The 19,615-nt window shown below is 38.0% G+C and overlaps 2 pseudogenes; one reads left to right on the top strand and one right to left on the bottom strand.

Annotated features, from left to right (window-relative positions):
- Positions 1-2,328: 2,328 nt before the first annotated feature.
- Positions 2,329-2,797, bottom strand: LOC103000863 (eukaryotic translation initiation factor 1-like; annotated as a pseudogene).
- Positions 2,798-6,611: 3,814 nt separating this feature from the next.
- LOC103001140 (60S acidic ribosomal protein P1-like) lies at positions 6,612-7,267 on the top strand (annotated as a pseudogene).
- Positions 7,268-19,615: the final 12,348 nt, after the last annotated feature.

The raw sequence follows: 19,615 nt of genomic DNA, 5'->3' as shown, positions 1-19,615 counted from the left end.
TAAAGAAGCATGATCATGTGACTAGTTACAGAAATGAGGACTGTAATTGTCATGAGTATTCCTCCTTGTTTTGTTATGAACCTGTGTGTTTATGCTTATATTCTTTTCTTTCTTGATCCCGTACCTTATAACTTTACATCATAGTATTCAAGTATTGACTTTATATCATAGCATTTAATATTGTTAATTTTACATCATCATATTTAAATTACAGGGTACCTAGAAGAAGGGTGAAGATCACCCAAGGACTTTGCATCCTCTTCTGGGAAAAATTTACTGAGTTTTCAGTTGGACCCAGAATAGCTGTATCATGTTAGGTGAAATTATGACCTTGTTATTGTTTTTATTTGGAGATTAAGTATGGTTTAAGGAGAGTAGTATGAGTGCCAATTTGACAGTGTGAATTTGTAATAGTTAAATTTATGTGTCAGCTTGACTGGATCAGAGGATGCCCAGATACCTAGCTAAACATTATTTCTAGGTGTGTCTGTGAGGATGTTTCCGAATGAGATCAGCATCTGAATCAGTGAGTTTGGTAAAGTGAGTTTGCCCTCTTCCATGTGGGTGGGCATTATTCAATCCATTGAGGGCCTGAATAGAACAAAAATGCAGAGGAAAGGAGAATTCTCCTCTCCCCTATTTTCTGAGCTGAGACATCTCACCTCATCTTCTGCCCTCAGACTGGGATTTATTTACATCATTGGCTCCTCTCCTTCTCAGGCCTTTGGACTGTTGACTGAATTACACCACTGGCTTTTCTGGGTCTCCATTTTGCAGATGGCAGATCATGGGATTTCTCAGCCTCCATAATCATATAAGCCAATTCCTTAAAACAAATCTCCTTTGATATCGTATTGGTACTGTTTCTCTGAAGAACCCTAATACAGGCCTGGAGATTTCTTCTTCTGAAGATTGTAAATTATGGATTTAATTAATAGTTACCAGACTATTCATCTTGGATGAGTTTTCATAGTTTAAAATCCATGTCAGATAATTCCAACATCTGTGTTAACTTCCTCTTGATATCTGTTGATTATGTTTTGTCATCCACTTTGAGATTTTCCCTAGTTCTTGATACGCACGTGTGTGTGTGTGTGTGTGTGTGTGTGTGTGTGTGTGTAATTGTATCCTGGATATTTGGGGTTTTATTTTGTGTCTCTATTTCACACTTAAATCAAGTTCCTAGTTACTGCAAGGTCATGGTAGTAGACAAGCTCCATGTACACACAGCATTTGAAGTTGTCCACCAGCTGGGAGGAAGGCATAGGCAGGTTATTCCTGGGACAGATTGGCAGTCAGGATTCTGCTCAAAACTCACAGCTTTAGCAGATTTCCATAGACTGTGTCATGGAGCTGCCTCATTATTGCTGGCACAGGATGGTGACAGTTTTAGCTACCTGGCGCATCTTCCACGAATGGTAGCATCTGCTTATATCAAAAAGTACAAAATGTCTTTATCTTGTATATTGTGATTCTTTCTGGCTAGGAATGGAAAGTGAGAATTTCAGTTTTATCAGAATACCACTAAGATCTCTAAATTAGCATAACCCAATATTGATGGGAACCAGAATTTGTGGTGAGCCACAGAATATCTAGTCTGACTTCCTTCTACCCTTGGTTCCTGAACCTATCCATGTAAAAAAGTTTATTGGAGAAATAGTACCATGTACTGATCTCTGGTTCAAGTAAATACATTTTACAGGATAGTGCCCCAACATCACATGGTATTCCTCTTAGCTGACAACATAATTGACTCTTTAGTAGTTCTTTCCACCATTGTATAATATCAGTTAATTCAGGAGATGTATACCTAAACCTAGTGAATCCATGGATTTTAGCTCATTGATTCACTTCTTTTGCTGTACAGTAAGTTCCATCATCAAAATCAGTGTTGAGTGGGATAATATGATGAACAATACATTCAGTTTTGTGGAATTATAAGTGAGATAAGGCAAACCTATTTCAAGAATAAGTGCCCAGTCTACTTCTTTGAAGGCTGTTTTTATGTAATATAGAATTCTGGTTTTGACATTTATATCAGCATATTGAAGAGATCACTTAATTGTTTTTTTGGTTTTTTTTGTTTGTTTGTTTGTTTTATTTTTGGTCCACACCAGTGGCATGTGGAATCTTATTTCTCCTACCAGGGATCGAACCTGTGCCCCCTGCAGTGGAAACACAGTCTTAACCACTGGACTGCCAGGGAAGTCCCAGATTACTTAATTGTTATGGCTTCAGTTTTGTTGTTTTGGAGAAGTCAGTTCTCAGTCTTACTGTTACTTCTCACTACTTTTTTTTGGCTCTTTTCAGTTGAAGGAGTTACACTAGTCCAAGTTAAAAGCAGACCCCAGATGGTTACATTATACAAGCTGTGAGGTTTTTAAGCTTGTGACAAGGGCCAGAAGGGAAATTCTACTCATTGCAAGGAAATCCTCACTTAAGCTTCAGTGAGCCAAACGCACTTAAAACCCGTGAACTGGTCGTCCTTAGCCAGTCCAGTCTCTACGAGGAACTGGCATATGTTCTTGCGCTGTTCACCCTGTAGCTGAATTACTTCTCTATATTCTGGATGCTCAATTACAGTACCATTTCAGGCAAATATCTTCTTAAATGCCTTCACTAGTTTCTTTTTATTGTAATCATCAGCGATCCCTTGGACTGTAGTAAGAGTCTTCCTGCCGTTTCTCCGTTGAATTCTTTTGTCAGTATAATCCTCAGTGCCAGCAAGAAGCAGATCATCTCCCTTACTTGCATCAGCAAAGGGGTCGAAAGAGTGGAGGTTCTGGATAGCTGACATACGATACAATTCCTTTTCCTCTGTGGAAACGGCCTTCCGCAGGCCGCAGCTGGAGAAGGCAGGCGCGGAGGACCGAGCATTGGGAAGCGAGGGGGCTCGAGGGGGAGGCTGCTGAGTCCGTGGCAGCGGCTTAGTGATTCCTTACTACTTTTTTTTTTAAATTTATTTTTGGCTGCGTTGGGTCTTCGTTGCTGCGCGTGGGCTTTCTGTAGTTGCGGTGAGTGGGGGCTACTCTTCGTTGGGGTGCGCGGGCTTCTTATTGCGGTGGCTTCTCTTGTTGTGGAGCACGGGCTCTAGGCGCGTGGGCTTCAGTAGTTGTGGCTCACCGGCTCTAGAGCGCAGGCCCAGTAGTTGTGGCGCACGGGCTTAGTTGCTCCATGGCATGTGGGATCTTCCCGGATCAGGGCTTGAACCCGTGTCCCCTGCATTGGCAGGTGGATTCTTAGCCACTGCACCACAAGGGAAGCCCCGTTCACTACTTTTTATAATTTCCTTTTTCTTTGGTTTTTCAACAGAGTTTTCTTTGTATTTATTCTTCTTGGCCTTTTGAGAGCTTCTTTGAACTATGGCCTGATGGATTTAGTTTGGGACATTTTTCAGCTAATATTTTTTCAAATATTCTTCTGTCCCTTTTCTCCCTCTGGGTCTTCAATTGTGTGTGTTTAAAACCTGTTCATTGTATTTTACTTAGCCCTAAATTATTATCTCCATTTTAAAGTAAGATGATGAAATTGGTCCCCAAAACTAAATTGTCCAAGAGCACATGGTTAGTTATTGTGATAGCTGAGATTCACATCTGAGAAGTTTGACAAAGCCCATTAAAAAAAATTATGATTGAATATCACCTTTCAATGTCATGCATTTTTTAATGCCTTCCATCTCAGTACTTCATCAGGAATATGATGAATTAACAGATCTGTGGAATATGCCATCACTATTGATGGCATAATATATCACCTTATTGGTGATAATAATTTATTTAATCTTTTATTAGGTATTTACATTTCTAACTTACGCTTATTGTACATCATTCTTTGATATACATCCTTGTGCATGTATCACTGTGCATTTTATAACTCTTTCCCAATGACAATTTCCTAGAAGTTATATTTCTGAATGAGTATCAGATATTTAGTAATTGCTAACAATATGGCAGGCCCTGGGCTAGTGTTTGAAGATTAGCATTAAAAGTGTAGTTGCTATCCTTCAGCTCTTTATAATTGAGCAAGAAAAATGTAATTCTTATGGGAATAAATCTAAAGTAGGGGGTGATAAAGGCCTCTAGACTAAATTAAGATGATATACCTCTGAAGATATAGATGGAAGACATTCTAGCAAGCTGAAAATTATTTTGAATTCATGGAATCTCTGGAAATGAATGGATTCATGCAGGAAGCTACATGTCTTTTACATTTTTTATTACACTGATGTTATGTCTTTTACATTTTTTATTACACTGATGTTAGATGCAAAGTGAGATTATTAGTATAAGATGTTTCAGCAGCTTTTGAAGAACATTATGGCTAGAAGGTCAGGAAGATATGAAGAAAAACAGCAATGAGACTTAATCAATACATTCATTACTCAGGAACTTCTAGCCATACTTTTCTACCCAGTAATCCAACATAGTTATACTTAGAAAACATAGATTTGTTCAAATATGTATTTGGAACACGAAGGGGTAAAGAAAAGTCATTCAGCATAAATACACTAGCTCTTATAAGAGTATCTTTAACTTTTCTATGAAATCAAGGGAAAGATATACTATCCTATGACCCTCAATGCCACTTCTTTTTTTATATATTTAATTAATTAATTTATTTTTGGCTGCATTGGGTCTTCATTGCTGTGTGCCGGCTTTCTCTAGTTGTGGCGAGCGGAGGCTATTCTTCGTTGTGGTGCGTGGGCTTCTCATTGCGGTGGCTTCTCTTGTTGCAGAGCATAGGCTCTAGGCACGCGGGCTTCAGTAGTTGTGGCACACAGGCTCAGTAGTTGTGTCGCATGGGCTTAGTTGCTCCGCAGCATGTGGGATCTTTCCAGACCGGGGATTGAACCTGTGTCCACTGCATTGGCAGGTGGATTCTTAACCACTGCGCCACCAAGGAAGTCCCAATGCCACTTCTAAGTATATATTCAAGAGAAATGATTACATTTATCCACAAAATTATATGGGTAAGGATGTTAATAGCAGCTTTGTTTATTTTAACCCCAAAATGTCACCAACCAAAATGCCCTAGCAGGATGCATAAGAAAATTGTACTACATAACAATATGAAAAAAGAAAGTACTGGTACATTTACATAGATGAGTCTTAAAGGTATTATGCTGAGTAAAAGAAGTCAGTCACAAAAGAGTATGTACTATATGGTTTCATTTACGTGAAGTTCAAAAGTAGGTAAAACTAATCAATTATGATAGAAGTCAGAATATTGGTCACCCAGGGGGTATAGACCGGGAAGGGGCATGACTGAAACTTGTATGTTAGAAAAACTCTGTATCTCAGTCTGGGTGGTAGTCACCCTCTTGTACACATAAAATAATCAAGCTGTATACTTAAGATCAGTGTCTTTTACATACTTTATGTGTATTATACTTCAATTTAAATAATCAAGGGGAAGAAGGATGGCACCATTTAATAATAGACTCTTGATGTCTCCCTAGTGTAGATTAATGTGTGTGGCTCATGGACACCTGGCCCTTCAACTAAGCCTGCTAATTGATGGTTCTTCATCTCATAGCAGGGTCTGATGATTAGGACTAAAAGAGAAAAAAAAGATGAAAATTTATTCATTTTTGGCTGGATACAGTGGGCATGATTTCATCCTTCCCAGTCTGGATACTAAATGAGAGTGATGAGCCGTGAGAATCTGAGAGTTGTAATGTAGGCTTAGAAGAATGCATGGTCTGTGCAGTTTTCTCACTTCAGATGTGGAAGATCAACCAGGTTCCAGAAACCTTAAAGGAGGTTCTATATGGATGATATGGCCCCTCCTCTGGCCTGGAAAAGCAAGTCTGAACAGTCTAGTCACAAGTGTAGCTCAGCATCCCAGAATTCAGTACTGGTGGAAATCCTGTTAAAGTGCCCACACTTCTGTTTTAATGCAGGAGAACATCTGCTAGGAGTCCGTCTGTTTACATCAGGGTTCCCTGGGGTTTGCAGAAAGCATAGAGGTCTCTAGACTCCACCTTATCTTCCCAATGTATATATGGGGGGAGGGTGGTTTGGAAGAAAAAAATGGAGGAGAAAAAACTTGACATTTTGTGAACTCCATGGCAAATCTGGTCTCATTGCCTCATTTTTTTCCTCCTCCCAGATAAGACTTCCCTGGATTCTAGGATTCTTGAATAGATGAATTCCAAGGAAGACTGTCTAATTCTTGCAATTCTAAACCCATGGGTCATGTAAGTTGGTTTTCAGTGTTAAATTCTGTCATTTTTTAGGTTATGTGAAGACTTTAATTTTTTATTCTGAAACTTCCCCAGTTCCTCCCATTTTTGGAGGAATGCACTCCAGGTCCCTCCTCTGTGCCCCAGTCTTCTCAAACCACTGTTCATATGTGTACTGGAGAAATCAGCATCTCCTAGGTACTCAGTCTTCTGTCTAGACCAGAGGTGAAGCAAAAACAAAGTCCCTTCAGAGAGATACTTGACCATCTCTTGTCAGTTCTGCAACTTGATGATAAAGGATGATTTCATTTGCACATGGGAAAGTTCTGAACTTTTCCATAGACCCATGTCTGTAGATAAAATAGGATTTAGTGTTGATGGGCCTCAGCTGCTGCTAAGGTGCTCAGTCCTTCTGAGGAAGCTGCAGGCTGCTTTAGGCTTAGGTCCTCACTTCATCCTGAGGCTAGCACTCGCCCACACCATGGCCTCCATCTCAGAGCTCACCTGCATCTACTGGGCCTTCATCCTGCACGACGATGAGGTTACGGTCATGGAGGATAAGATCAATGCCCTAATTATAGCAGCCAGTGTAAATGTTGAACCTTTCTGGCCAGGCTTGTTTGCAAAGGCTCTGGCACTGGGAGCCTCATCTGCAATATAAGGGCTCAGGGACCTGCCCCAGCAGCTGATCCTGCACCAGCAGGAGGTCCTCCCCCCTCCACCACTTCTGCCCCAGCTGAGGAGAAGAAAGTGGAAGCAAAGAAAGAAGAATTTGAGGAGTCTGATGTTGACATGGGCTTTGATCTTTTTGACTAAACCTCTTTTGTTACATGTTCAATAAAAAGCTGAACTCTCTAAAACAAAACAAAACAAAAAAAGACTGTGGTGAAATCCCAGGCTTTGTGAGGCCTTTAGGGGTGGGCAAGGAAATGATTAGAGCCCGCTTACAGATCTATGCTGGGAATTCCTGAGAGGTGAAAACCTATAGTAGGGTCCATTTTGTATCTGAAGAGCATGTACTGATTTCAGGTGATATATGTGTGACTCTGGATTAACCTATAACAGTATTCTCTGGCTCAGAAATGAGAAAATTGTCTAGGGAGGGATGGGAGATGGAGTAGCAAGTAATAAGATACAATAGATAGGATGCTTCTAAAATGGCTCCCAGTGATCCCTGCTTCCTGGTATTCACATCCTTCTGTAATCTCCTTTGCTTTAGTGTGGGTTAGATTTAGTGACTTGTTTCTAATGAATAAAATATGGCAAAAGTGATGGGATCTCACTGTTGACGTTAGGTTATAAAAGTCTGTATCTTTGTCTTGCTCACAACACTCTGGTTCTTCTTGCTTTCTCTGATGAAGCAAGTTTCCATGCTGTGATCTAAGGATGATCTCTGGCCAACAGCCAGTGAGGAACCAAGCACACTCCGAATTCTATCAGCAACTATATGAGTGAGTTTTGAAGCAGATCCTTCCCAGTTTGAGCCTTGAGATGACTGCTGCCCCAGCTGACACCTTGACTGCAGTCTGAGAGGGAGAGGACCAAGTTCAGCTGCAAACAGATTTCTGTCCCAAACTGATTTCTTATTCCTATGAAAGTACACTTTAAAAATCTTTCTTGAAGCTTTCAGTATTTTATCTTTTTATTTCTCTTTGGAAATTTTGCTAAAATGTGCCTAGATGTAGGTACTTATTTTTTACTTAATTTTTTCAAAGATGTCACGTTTAGGACTGCAGTTATTTTATGTACCATTGAAAAGGAAAGAAAACATTGAATTAAACTATGACATGTCTCTGATATAAAGAAGCATTTCAGTTTCGTAGATGTCAAAATGAAAAATATGTCAGAATTAATTATTAAATAGAATTTTATTAACTTGGTAGGCCTCTCTCAAATTAAGGACTTACATCCTTCTTTATTTTGAGGTAATTTTCATTGATTACTACTATCTCTCCTCAATTAGCTCTATTGTCTTCTGGGACTTATATTAAATGGTTGGTGGAAAATCAGTTTCTATCTTTTATGTCATTTTGTTCCATACATTGCATCTCTTTGTTACATTTGGTTTCTTCTGGGCTGTATAGCAATTTAATCCCTGGCTTCCTAATTCACAATTCAGCTGTGTGCATTCTGCTTTTCAGCTCATTTATTGAAAGTTTTTTTTTTAACTTTTAAACTTTGAAATAATTATAGATACACAGGGAGTTGCAAAGATAGTGCAAAGATAGTCCTGATTATACGTCACGCAGTTTTTACCAATGGTTACAGCTTACATAATTAGAGTACAATATCAAAGCCCAGAATTAGACATTGGTACAATGTGTTTATATAGTTATGTCATTTTATCATGTGCATAGATTCATGTAATCACCACTGCAATCAACATACAGAACTATTCCACCCCCACAAGGATGTTTCTCACTCTACCCCTTTATAAATCACACCTGCACCCCACCCCACCATCCCTAATCCCTAGAAACCATTAATCTGTTTCACATCTCTATAATTTCATCATTTCAAGGATGTTATATAAATGGAATTGTGTAGTACATGACCCTTTGAGATTGGCTTCCAGAACTAAACAATGTTCTTGAGATCTATTTAAATTGTTACATGTATCAATAGTTTATTCCTTTTTAATGCTAAGTAGTATTACATGGTATGGAGAACCATTTTTGTTGTTTCCATTTTAGGCCACTACAGATAAAGCTGCTATGAACAATCAGGCACACAATGCTATGTGGGCAAATTCTTTCATTTCTCTGGGATAAATGTCCAGTACAACTGCTGAGTTATATGGTAAGTTTATATATATATATGTATTTTAAAATGAAATATAGTTGATTTACAATGTTGTGTTAGTTTCAGGTGTACACCAAAGTGATTCAGTTTGTGTGTGTATATATATATATATTCTCTTTCAGATTCCTCTCCACTATGGGTTAGTACAAGATACTGAATATAGTTCCCTGTGCTATACAGTAGGTCCTTGTTTATCTATTTCATATAGTGTGTATTTGTTAATCCCAAACTCCTAATTTACTCCCCACCCCCGCCATTTATTTTTTAAAGAATTGCCAAACTATTTTTCCAGAGTGGCTATACCATATTACATTCCCACCAGGAATATGTAAGAGATCCATTTCTCAACTTCCTTGCCAGAATTTATAGTATTGTTGCTATTTTCAATTTTAGATTTTCTAATAGGCATGTGCTGGTTTGTCATAGTGATTTTAATTTTGCTTTTAGCTAATGGCTGGTGACACCAAATATCATTTCATGTACTCATTTGCCATCCATAAATTCTCTTCGGTGAAATATCTCTTCATGCCTTTTGGCCATTTTCTAAATATAATGTTGTTGTTGTTGTTTTTAACTGCTGAGTTTTGGGCGCTTTATATATTCTATTTATGAGTTCTCTGTTAGATTATTGGGATTTGTTGGATTTCTGGTTGGGTATGCAAATATTTTCTTCCAGTCTGTAGCCTGTCTTTTCATCTGCTTAACAAGGTTTTAGCAGAGCAAAAGTTTTATATTTTGATAAAGTCTAATTTATCCCTTATTTCTTTTATGATCGTGCTTTTGGTGTCATGTGTAATGTGTCACCACCAATAATTCGGTCGGAAATATTTTGTGTTTTATCTTCTAACAGGTTTATACTTTTACAATTTATTATCTATTGTAAGCTAAATTTTGTATGTGGTGTAATTTTTAGGTAGATTATTTTGCCTATGGATATTCAATTGCTCCAGCACCATTTGTTGAAAAGACTATCCATCTTCCATTGTACTGAGTTACATCTTGGTCAAAAATCCATTTTCCATACTTGTGTAGGGCTATTTCTTTATCCTCTGTTCTGTTCCATTGACTTTATACCCAACCCCTGCCAATATCATACAGTAGAGTACTATAGCTATGTAATTAGCCTTAAAACTAGGCAGAGGGAATCTTACCACTTTATTCTTCTTTTTCAGAATTGTATTAGCTACTGCAGTTTGTCTCCCCACATAAATTTTAGAATATTGTATTACAAATCTTGCTGAGATTTTGATAGGAATTGCATTAAACCTGTATATCAGTTAGGGGAGAACTGACATCTTACTATGTTGAATTTCTAATCTCTTAACAAGGAATACCTATTTATTTAGATCTTAAATTTCTTATCAGTGTTTTGTACTTATCTGCTTATAAGTGCTGTACTTGTTTTGTTTGATTTGCACCTAAGTATTTAATTCTTGACACAGTTGTAAATGGTATTGTATTTTTGTTTCCACATGTTCATTGCTAGTAATAGAAATACAACTGATTTTGCAAGTTGATCTAGTATCTTATGACATTGCCAAAATCACTTATTTCTAGAAGTTCATCTGTAGTAGATTCCGTGGGATTTTCTACATAAACCATCACATCATCTGCAAAAAGGGACAGTTTTAGGCACTCCTTTCTGAGCTGTAAATGTTTAAATCCCTATTGTGCCTTATTTCACTGCGTAGAACTTATAGAGTTATGTTGAGTAGCAGTGGTGAGAGTGAACGTCTTTGCCTTGTTCCCAGTCTTACAGGTAAAGCATTCAGTCATTCACCGTTACATATGATGATAACTGTAGATTTGTTGTAGATACTCTTTATCAGGTTGAAGAAGCTACCCAATCATTCCTAGTTTCTGAAAGTTTTTTTTTTAAATCATGAATGGGTTATGAATTTTGTCAAATACATTTTCTACATCAATTGATATGATCAAGTAATTTCTAGTCTGTTAATATGGCAGATTACATTGATTTTCAAATATTGAACCAGCCTTGCATGTATTGAATGAACCTTACTTGGCATGATTAATAGTAATTCTTTATATGCTGCTAAATTCTATTAGTATTTTGCTAAGAAGTTTGCAGCTATATTCATGAGAAATATTTGTTGGTAGTTTTCTTTTTTGGACTGTCTGGTTTTGGTGTCTAGTCAATACTGGCTTCATAGAATGAATACTGGCATTTGGTATAAAGTTCGTTCTGGCTCCATAAGTGATCCTATGCTTCTCGAAGAGATTGTCTAGAATTGGAGTTGGTTCTTTAAATGTTTGGCAGTTCAACTGATCCTGTGGAAAGCTAAAAAGAAAGGAAAAAGAAAGTTTGGAAGAATTCTCTACCAAAATTATCTGAGCCTAGAGATTGTATTTTGGGGGAGATTTTTTTTTTTAATGGTATTCACATTGCTTAATTTGTGTCATGCTTGCTTGCTTGCTTGCTTGCTTTATTTATTTATTTATTTATTTATTTATGGCTGTGTTGGGTCTTATCTGAGCCTAGAGATTGTATTTTGGGGGAGTTTTTTTTTATGGTATTCACATTGCTTAATTTGTGTATTTATCTATCTATCTATTTATTTATTTATTTATTTATGGCTGTGTTGGATCTTCATTTCTGTGTGAGGGCTTTCTCTAGTTGTGGCAAGTGGGGGCCACTCTTCATCGCGGTGCGCGGGCCTCTCACTATCGCGGCCTCTCTTGTTGCGGAGCACAGGCTCCAGACGCACAGGCTCAGTAATTGTGGCTCACGGGCCCAGCTGCTCCGCGGCATGTGGGATCTTCCCAGACCAGGGCTCGAACCCGTGTCCCCTGCATTGGTAGGCAGATTCTCAACCACTGTGCCACCAGGGAAGCCCAGGGGGAGATTTTAAATTATGAATTCAATTTCCTTAATAGTTGTATAGGGCTATTCAAATTATCTATTTCATAATGATTAGTAATAGTTTGTTTTTCATTAAATTGATCCATGTAATATGATTCATTTATTGTTTTATTTATTATGCCTTGTTATTTATTTATTTGTATAATTCATTCACAATATCATACTCGTTTCAGGTGTACAGCATAGCATAGTGCTTCAGTATTTTTACAGATTATACTCCATTAAAGTTTATTACAAGATAATGGCTATAATCCCCTGTGCTATACAATATATCCTTATTGCTTATCTATTTTATACATAGTAGTTTGTATCTCTTTATCCCATACTCCTAATTTGCCCCTCCCTCTTTCCTCTCCCCTTTAGTACCCTCTAGTTTTTTTTTGCTTTATCTGAGTCAGTCTCTGTTTTACATATACATTAGTGTGTCTTTTTTTTTTTTAGATTCCACATATAAGTGATATCATATAGTAATTGTCTTTCACTCTCTGACTTATTTCACTAAGCATAATATTCCCTAGGTCCATCCATGTTGCTGCAAATGGCAGAATTTCATTCATTTTTATGGCTGAATAATATTCTATTGTATATATATAGCATAACTTTTTTTTTATTAGGGTATAGTTATTTTACAATGTTGTGTTACTTTCTATTGTACAGTGAAGTGGAGTTCCCTGTGCTATACAGCAGGTTCTTTTTTGAATTTTTGAAATTTATTTTATTCACTTTTCTATGAGTTACCTATTTTATACATATTAGTGTATATATGTCAACCCCTATCTCCCAATTCATCTCCCCCCAACCCTTCCCCCTTGGTGTCCATACATTTGTTCTCTACATCTGTGTCTCTAATTTTGCCTTGCAAACTGGTTCATCTGTACCATTTTTCCAGATTTCACATATATGTGTTAATATACAACATTTGTTTTTCTCTTTCTGACTTACTTCACTCTGTATGACAGTCTCCAGGTCCATCCACATCTCTACAAATGACCCAATTTCATTCCTTTGTATGGCTGAGTAATATTCCACTGTATATATGTACCACATCTTCTTTATCCATTCCTCTGTTGATGGACATCTTGGTTGTTTCCATGTCCTGGGTATCGTAAATAGTGCTGCAATAAATATTGGGGTGCATGTGTGTTTTTGAATTATGGTTTTCTCTGGGTATATCCCCAGTTGTGCAATTGCTGGGTCATATGGTAATTCTATTTTTAGTTTTTTAGGAACCTCCATACTGTTCTCCATAGTGGCTGTATCAATTTACATTCCTACCAACAGTGCAAGAGGGTTGCCTTTTCTCCACACCCTCTCCAGCATTTATTGTTTGTAGATTTTCTGATGATGCCCATTCTAAACAGGTGTGAGGTGATACCTCATTGTAGTTTTGATTTGCTCTTCTCTAATAATTGGTGATGTTGAGAATTTTTTCATGTGTTTGTTGGCCATCTGTATGTCTTCTTTGGAGAAATGTCTATTTAGGTCTTCTGCCCATTTTTTGACTGGGTTTTTTTTTTATATTGAGCTGCATGAGCTGTTTATATATTTTGGAGGTTAATCCTTTATCCGTTGATTCATTTGCAAATATTTTCTCCCTTTCTGAGGGTTGTCTTTTCATCTCGTTTATAGTTTCCTTTGCTGTGCAAAAGCTTTTAAGTTTCATTAGGTCCCATTTGTTTATTTTTGTTTTTATTTCCATTATTCTAGGAGGTGGGTCTAAAAAGATCTTGCTGTGATTTATATCAAAGAGTGTTCTTCCTATGTTTTCCTCTAAGAGTTTTATAGTGTCCGGTCTTACATTTAGGTCTTTAATTCATTTTGAGGTTTTCTTTGTGTGTATGGTGTAGGGAGTGTTCTAATTTCATTCTTTTACACGTAGCTGTCCAGTTTTCCCAGCACCACTTATTGAAGAGACTGTCTTTTCTCCATTGTATATCATTGCCTCATTTGTCATAGGTACGTGGGTTTATCTCTGGGCTTTCTATCCTGTTCCATTGATCTGTATTTCTGTTTTTGTGCCAGTACCATACTGTCTTGATTATTGTAGCTTTGTAGTATAGTCTGAAGTGGGGGAGCCTGATTCCTCCAGCTCAGATTTTTTTTCTCAAGATTGCTTTGGCTGTTTGGGGTCTTTTGTGTCTCCATACAAATTTTAAGATTTTTTGTTCTACTTCTGTGAAAAATGCCAGTGGTAGTTTGATAGGGATTGCATTGAATCTGTAGATTGCTTTGGGTAGTATAGTCATTTTCACAATATTGATTCTTCCAATCCAAGAACATTATATATCTCTCCATCTGTTTGTATCATCTCTGATTTCTTTCATCAGTGTCTTATAGTTTTCAGAGTACAGGTCTTTTACCTCCTTAGGTAGGTTTATTCCTAGGTATTTAATTCTTTTTCTTGCAATGGTGAATGGGATTGTTTCCTTAATTTCTCTTTCTGATCTTTCATTGTTAGTGTATAGGAATGCAGGAGATTTCTGTGCATTAATTTTGTATCCTGCAACTTTACCAAATTCATTGATTACCTCTAGTAGTTTTCTGGTGGCATCTTTAGGATTCTCTATGTATAGTATCATGTCATCTGCAAACAGTGACAGTTTTACTTCTTTTCTGATTTGGATTCCTTTTATTTCATTTTCTTTTCTGATTGCTATGGCTAGGACTTCCAAAATTATGCTGAATAATAGTGGTGAGAGTGGATATCCTTGTCTTGTTCCTGATCTTAGAGGAAATGCTTTCAGTTTTTTACCATAGAGAATGATGTTTACTGTGGGTTTGTCGTATAGGGCCTTTATTATGTTGAGGTGGGTTCCCTCTATGCCCAATATCTGGAGAGGTTTTTTTTTAATAAATAAATAAATAAAAGTATTTGCTTATTTGTTTATTTATTTATGGCTGCGTTGGGTCTTCATTGCTGTGCGTGGGCTTTCTCTAGCTGTAGCAAGCAGGGGCTATTCTTCGCTGTGGTTCACGGGCTTCTCATTGCAGTGGCTTCTCTTGTTGCAGAGCACAGGCTCTAAGCACACAGGCTTCAGTAGTTGTGGCACGCAGGCTCAGTAGTTGTGGCGCATGGGCTTAGTTGCTCCATGACATGTGGGATCTTCCTGGGCTGGGGCTCGAACCCATGTCCCCTTCATTGGTAGGCAGATTCTTAACCACTGCGCCACCAGTGAAGTCCCTCTGGAGAGTTTTATCATAAACGTGTGTTGAATTTTGTGAAAAGCTTTTTCTACATCTATTGAGATGATCATATGGTTTTTATTCTTCAGTTTGTTAATATGGTGTATCACATTGATTGATTTGTGTATATTGAAGAACCCTTGCATCCCTGGGATAAATCCCACTTGATCATGGTGTATGATCCTTTTAATGTGTTGTTGAATTCTGCTTGCTAGTATTTTGTTGAGGATTTTTGCATCTATATTCATCAGTGATATTGGTGTGTAATTTTCTTTTTTTGTAGTATCTTTGTCTGGTTTTGGTATAAGGGTGATGGTAGCCTTGTAGAATGAGTTTGGGAGTGTTCCTTCCTCTGCACTTTTTTGGAAGAGTTTGAGAAGGATAGGTGTTAGCTCTTCTCTAAATGTGTTATAGAATTCACCTATGAAGCATCTGGTCCTGGACTTTTGTTGGAAGATTTTTAATCACAGTTTCAATTTTGTTACTTGTGATTGGTCTGTTCATATTTTCTATTTCTTCCTGGTCTTGGAAGGTTATACCTTTCTAAGTATTTGTCCATTTCTTCCAGGTTGTCCATTTTATTGGCATAGAGTTGCTTGTAGTAGTCTCTCAGGATGCTTTGTATTTCTGCAGTGTCTGTTGTAACTTCCCCTTATTCATTTCTAATTTTGTTGATTTGACTCCTCTCCCTCTTTTTCTTGATGAGTCTGGCTAAAGGTTTACCAATTTTGTTTATCTTCTCAAAGAACCAGCTTTTAGTTTTATTGATATTGCTATTGTTTTGTTTCTATTTCATTTATTTCTGCTCTGATCTTTATGATTTCTTTCCTTCGACTAACTTCGGGTTTTGTTTGTTCTTCTTTCTCTAGTTCCTTTAGGTGTAAGGTTAGATTGTTTATTTGAGATGTTTCTTGTTTCTTGAGGTAGGATTGTATTGCTATAAACTTTCCTCTTAGAACTGCTTTTGCTGCATCCCATAGGTTTTGGATTGTCGTGTTTTCATTGTCATTTGTCTCTAGGTATTTTTTAATTTCCTCTTTGATTTCTTCAGTGATCTCTTGGATATTTAGTAGCGTATTGTTTAGCCTGCATGTGTTTGTGTTTTTACTTTTTTTCCCTGTAATTTATTTCTAATCTCATAGCATTGTGGTCAGAAAAGATGCTTGATACAATTTCAATTTTCTTAAATTTACTGAGGCCTGATTTGTGACCCAAGATGTGATTTATCCTGGAGAATGTTCCGTGTGCACTTGAGAGAAGAAAGTGTAATCTGCTGTTTTCAGATAGAATGTCCCATAAATATCAATTAAATCTATCTGGTCTGTTGTGTCATTTAAAGTTTGTGTTTCCTTATTAATTTTCTGTCTGGATGGTCTGCCCATTGATGTAAGTGAGGGTTAAAGTCCCCCACTATTATTGTATTACTGTCGATTTCATCTTTTATAGCTGTTAGCATTTGCCTTATGTATTGAGGTGCTCCTATGTTGGGTGCATATATATTTATAATTGTTATATCTTCTTCTTGGATTGATCCCTTGATCATTATATAGTGTCCTTTCTTGTCTTCTGTAACATTCTTTATTTTAAAGTCTATTATATCTGATATGAGTATTGCTACTCCAGCTTTCTTTTGATTTCCATTTGCGTGGAATATCTTTTTCCATCCCCTCACTTTCAGTCTGTATGTGTCCCTAGGTCTGAAGTGGGTCTCTTGTAGACAGCATATATATGGGTCTTGTTTTTGTATCCATTCAGCAAGTCTGTGTCTTTTGGTTGGAGCGTTTAATCCATTTACATTTAAGGTAATTATTGATATATATGTTCCTATTACCATTCTCTAAATTGTTTTGGGTTTGTTACTGTAGGTCTTTTCCTTCTCTTGTGTTTCCTGCCTAGAGAAGTTCCTTTAGCATTTGTTGTAAAGCTGGTTTGGTGGTGCTGAATTCCCTTAGCTTTTGCTTGTCTGTAAAGGTTTAATTTCTCCATCAAATCTGAATGAGATCCTTGCTGGGTAATCTTGGTTGTAGGTTTTTCTCCTTCATCACTTTAAATATGTCCTGCCACTCCCTTCTGGCTTGCAGAGTTTCTGCTGAAAGGTCAGCTGTAAACCTTATGGGGATTCCCTTGTGTGTTATTTGTTGTTTTTGCCTTGCTGCTTTTAATATTTTTTCTTTGTATTTAATTTTTGATAGTTTGATTAATATGTGTCTTGGTGTGTTTCTCCTTGGATTTATCCTGTATGGAACTCTCTGTCTGCTTCCTGGACCTATTAACTATTTCCTTTCCCATATTAGGTAAGTTTTCAACTATAATCTCTTCAAATATTTTCTCAGTCCCTTTCTTTTTCTCTTCTTCTTCTGGGACTCTTATAATTTGAATGTTGGTGCATTTAATGTTGTCCCAGAGGTCTCTAAGACTGTCCTCAATTCTTTTCATTCTTTTTTCTTTATTCTGCTCTGCTGTAGTTATTTCCACTATTTTATCTTCCAGGTCACTTATCCTTTCTTCTGACTCAGTTATTCTGCTATTGATTCCTTCTAGTGTATTTTTCATTTCACTTATTGTATTGTTCATCTCTGTTTGTTTGTTCTTTAATTCTTCTAGGTCTTTGTGAAACATTTCTTGCATCTTCTCGATCTTTGCCTGCATTCTTTTTCTGAGGTCCTGGATCATCTTCACTATCATTATTCTGAATTTTTTTTCTGGAAGGTTGCCTATCTCCACTTCATTTAGTTGTTTTCTGGGGTTTTATCTTGTTCCTTCATCTGGGACACAGTCCTCTGCCTTTTCATTTTGTCTTTCTGTGATTATGGTTTTCGTTCTGCAGGCTGCAGGATTGTAGTTCTTCTTGTTTCTCTTGTCTGCCTTCTGGTGGATGAAGCTAAGAGGCTTATGCAAGCTTCCTGATGGGAGGGACTGTTGGTATGTGGACCTGGGTGTTGCTCTGGTGGGCAGAGCTCAGTAAAACTTTAAGCCACTTCCCTGCTGATGGGTGGGGCTGAGTTCCCTCCTTTTTGGTTGTTTGGCCTGAGGCAACCCAGCACTGGAACCTACAGGCTGTTTGGTGGGGCTAATGGTGTGTGGACTCCACTCTGGGAGGGCTCCCGCCAATGAGTGCTTCCCAGAACTTCTGCTGCCAGTGTCCTTGTCCCTGCGGTGAGCCACAGCCACGCCCTGCCTCTGCAGGAGACCTTCCAACACTAGCACGTAGGTCTGGTTCAGTCTCCTATCGGGTCACTGCTCCTTCCCCCTGGGTCCTTCTTTGTGTGTGCCCTCCAAGAGTGGAGTCTCTGTTTCCCCCATTCCTGTCGAAGTCCTGCCATCAAATTCCGCTGGCCTTCAGAGTCTGATTTCCGGGGATTCCTCCTCCCATTTCCAGACCCCCAGGTTGGGAAACCCTCCATAGGACTTAGAACCTTCACTCCAGTGGGTGGACTTCTGTGGTATAATTGTTCTCCAGTTTGTGAGTCACCCACCCAGCAGTTATGGGATTTGATTTTATTGTGATTGCACCCCTCGTGCCATCTCATTGCAGCTTCTCCTTTGTCTTTGGATGTGGGGTATCTTTTTTGGTGAGTTCCAGTGTTTTTCTGTCGATAACTGTTCAGCAGTTAGTTGTGATTCCATTTCTCTTGCAAGAGGGAGTGAGCACACGTCCTTCTACTCCACCATCTTGAACCAATCTCTACCATAACTTTTTTTTTAAAACATCTTTATTGGAGTATAATTGCTTTACAATGTTGTGTTAGTTTCTGCTGTATAACAAAGTGAATCCGCTATATGCATATGTATATCCCCATATCCCCTCCCTCTTGCGTCTCCCTCCCACCCTCCTTATCCCACCCCTCTAGGTGGTGGCAAAGCACCGAGCTGATCTCCCTCTGCCATGCAGCTGCTTCCCACTAGCTATCTATTGTACATTTGGTAGTGTGTATATGTCAATGCTACTCTCTTACTTCATCCCAGCTTACCCTTCCCCCTCCCCATGTCCTCAAGTCCATTCTCTAAGTCTGTGTCTTTATTCCTGTCGTGCCCCTTAGTTCATCAGAACCATTTTTGTTTTTTAGATTCCTTATATATGTGTTAGCAGACGGTATTTGTTTTTCTCTTTCTGACTTACTTCACTCTTATGACAGGCTCTAGGTCCATCCACCTCACTACAAATAACTCAGTTTCGTTTTTTACTTTTTATGGATGACTAATATTCCATTGTATATATGTGCCGCAACTTCTTTATCCATTCATCTGTCGATGGACACTTAGGTTGCTTCCACGTCCTGGCTATTGTAAATAGTGCTGCAATGAACATTGTGGTACATGTCTGTTTTTGAATTATGGTTTTCTCAGGGTATATGCCCAGTAGTGGGATTGCTGGGTCATATGGTAGTTCTATTTTTAGTTTTTTAAGGAACCTCCATACTGTTCTCCATAGTGGCTGTACCAATTTACATTCCCACCAACAGTGCAAGAGGGTTCCCTTTTCTCCACACCCTCTCCAGCATTTGTTTTCTACCATAACTTCTTTATCCATTCATCTGTTGATGGGCAATTGGGTTGTTTCTATA

The sequence above is a fragment of the Balaenoptera acutorostrata genome, chromosome 19 (assembly GCF_949987535.1).
Source record: "Balaenoptera acutorostrata chromosome 19, mBalAcu1.1, whole genome shotgun sequence".
Classification (NCBI taxonomy): domain Eukaryota; kingdom Metazoa; phylum Chordata; class Mammalia; order Artiodactyla; family Balaenopteridae; genus Balaenoptera; species Balaenoptera acutorostrata.
The sequence above is the reverse complement of the archived record's forward strand: the minus strand, read 5'-3'. Positions and strand labels throughout refer to the sequence as shown.